This window comes from Equus przewalskii, chromosome X (assembly GCF_037783145.1).
Source record: "Equus przewalskii isolate Varuska chromosome X, EquPr2, whole genome shotgun sequence".
Lineage (NCBI taxonomy): Eukaryota > Metazoa > Chordata > Mammalia > Perissodactyla > Equidae > Equus > Equus przewalskii.
The window spans coordinates 30,259,270-30,262,061 of NC_091863.1; the positions used below are offsets into that span (position 1 = coordinate 30,259,270).

At 42.4% G+C, this 2,792-nt stretch overlaps 1 pseudogene; it reads right to left on the reverse strand.

Annotated features, from left to right (window-relative positions):
* Positions 1-418: 418 nt before the first annotated feature.
* LOC103542509 (protein FAM47E pseudogene) lies at positions 419-1,942 on the reverse strand (annotated as a pseudogene).
* Positions 1,943-2,792: the final 850 nt, after the last annotated feature.

Consider the following 2,792-nt stretch of genomic DNA (forward strand, 5'->3'; position numbering starts at 1 on the left):
TGTAGCTAACATAACTAGATAATTTCTTTTTTTCTTTTTTTTGAGGAAGATTAGCCCTGAGCTAACTGCTGCCAATCCTCCTCTTTTCGCTGAGGAATTATGGCCCTGAGCTAACATCCATGCCCATCTTCCTCTACTTTATACATGGGATGCCTAGCACAGCATGGCTTTTATCAAGCGGCGCCATGTCCGCACCCAGGATCCGAACCAGCGAACCCCGGGCCACCAAAGCAGAACGTGCTCACTTAACCGCTGCGCCACCGGGCTGGCCCCCTAGGTCATTTCTTTTTTTAAGTAATTCTTCTTTTATTTATGGTTTTATTTTTTAAATTTTATTTAATTTTTAATTTTTTATTTTTACAAACAATTGATATAATGTAATATTCACAGTACTATAAAACTGTGAGAAAACTATATGTGAATATCAATTTATTGATTTCATAGTTGATAAAAGATATAAAATATTGAGGAACTCAAGCAGAAAGTCATTGAAAAATGTTTATAAGCATTAGGCATTTACAGATCTTGTGGAATCAAGGTTATACATACTCGATAGGACACTCATTATGACTTCCAATTGATGTTAAAATGACAGAGAGAAATAGCCAAGGAAGTAGTTCATAGGAAACTGTCTAAATTTCTTCCTGTGAATCTTCTTCTACGTTTGTGGTCATCCTTATTACTCTGTGTAGAGGAGTCTTAACAGAATCGTAGTTCCATCCCTTCCTGAGAAACAACTTCTCAAGGATGTCTGGCATCCTGTAGCCCTTGCTTACAATGAAATCTTTAAAGGCAATTGTTCCATAAAGATCTTCAAGAATGTCCGGTTGAGGAGCCTTCCTTCGAAAATCCTCTTCGGGGTCAATCAAAGGTTCATCATTTATTAGCTTTTTCCACAACTTGGGCTTCAGGTACCATGCTCCATACCTCATCTTCACCCGATTGACTTTATAAGGATCGTGTGGTTTCTGGAGTTTCCACGCCCAGTTTATTTCATCCGTGGAGAATTTGATCTCCTTCATTTTCTCCATCGTCAGGCTGTACTTTAGCTTTGAAGAAAGCATGTTTATTTTCTTTATGTGGCCCGTATCATAGGTTGGTTTGTACTGAAAGTCAACCTTACACAGATTCATGATGAACTCTTCATCAATGCCAACGTCTCCAAAAGTCGCAATCCATTTGCAGAATTTACGAATTCCTCTCGGTGCTCTTCTAAGAGAGGGAGGCTCTGGGGGCAAATCCGTTGTGCTTGACTTTTCTTCATGAAGCAAATTGTCTGGATGTGACACGGGAGTCTTCTTGGGAAGGTCCAGGTAGGCTCTGGCACGACATTTTCCACTCAGCTTTGTGGGGGGCTTCGTTCTTTTCCTGGTGCCCTGACAATAAGCCCAGGTGTCCGCCAGCTTCCTGTCAGGATCGAGCACTTCCAGCACCTTTAATAAGAGGTCTGCAGGTAGATCTTCCTCCAGACTCGGGTAATGAGCCAAGGGATGCTGGGTCAGGCGGGCTTCGATGTCCTCTACGAATGCCTTCCGTGCTAGCTGGGCTGATGAGAGCGTGGAAAACTGGACTGCTTCCTTGGGTGGCTTTTTCTCACTTTTTGGAGGGGCGGGTTGGGGAACTCTGTGAGCAATCACGGGAAGAAAACCCTCCTTACGGCCGCGAATGATTATGTCTTCGCAAGGTGGACAGCCCCTCCTGAAGTCGTCCAGCCCCTCTTTCACAAATACCCACCGCCGGCCGTCCAGGGAGGTGGGGAACTTCAGAAGCCTGTTCTTGTGCTTTGCCAAACACTTGGAAGGTAACCTGTCTTTGTACCAGGGCTTGCAGTGCATGCCCAGGGGCATCGGTTCCAGCGGCCCCGGCGCCAACAGCCACTTCTTGTCCGCCATGGTACCCCTGGCCTCTGGGCGACCACTAGCTTCAGTAGTTTGTTTTCCCCGACTGCTCCGGTCGCTAGGAGACTGTAGCCAGGTGCAGCCGAATTCTTCCTGGAGGCGCGTCAACGCAGGTGCCCCTGCGCCGCCCACATTCTCCCAGGGATAGGCTGCAAAGGCGCATTCCTTTTTGTTGTAGAGTGGTATTCCACTGTATGAACATACCACAATTTATTTATCCATTCGCCTTTTGGTGGACATTTAGGTTGTTTCCAGTTTGAGACTATTACAGATAAAGCTGCCAGAAATATTTGCGTTCACGTCTTTGTGCGTATACTTTCATTTCTCTTGGGCAAACTTTAGCTACGAGTACAATGGAACAGTGGGATCCTCTGTTGATTACTTCACATTTTACAATGTCTTGAAATTAGACTGTATTACTCCTCCAACTTTCTTCTTTTACAAAGTTGTTTTGACTGTTGTATGTTCTTTGAATTTCTACAGGAATTTTAGAAGCAGTTTGCCAATGTCTCCAAAAAAATCCTGTTGGGATTTTGATTAGGATTCTGTGGAATCTATAAATCAGTTTTGAGATAATTGGTATCTTGACAATATTGAGTTTCCTGACCCATGAAAAAGGTTGCTCTCTCCATTTATGCATGTGTTCTTTCATTTATCTCAGCAATATTTTGTAGTTGTCAGTGTATAGGTCTTTCACATCTTTTTTTCGCTAGATTTTCCCTAAATATTTCATGGTTTTGATACTATTGTGAGTAGTATTGTACTTTTTAATTGCCATGTTCGTTGTTAATATATAGAAATATAATTGATTTTGTATATTGATGTCATATCATGCAACTTTTGTAAATTCACTTATTATTTTTAGTAGCTTTTTTCTAGAGTCTGTTGAATTTT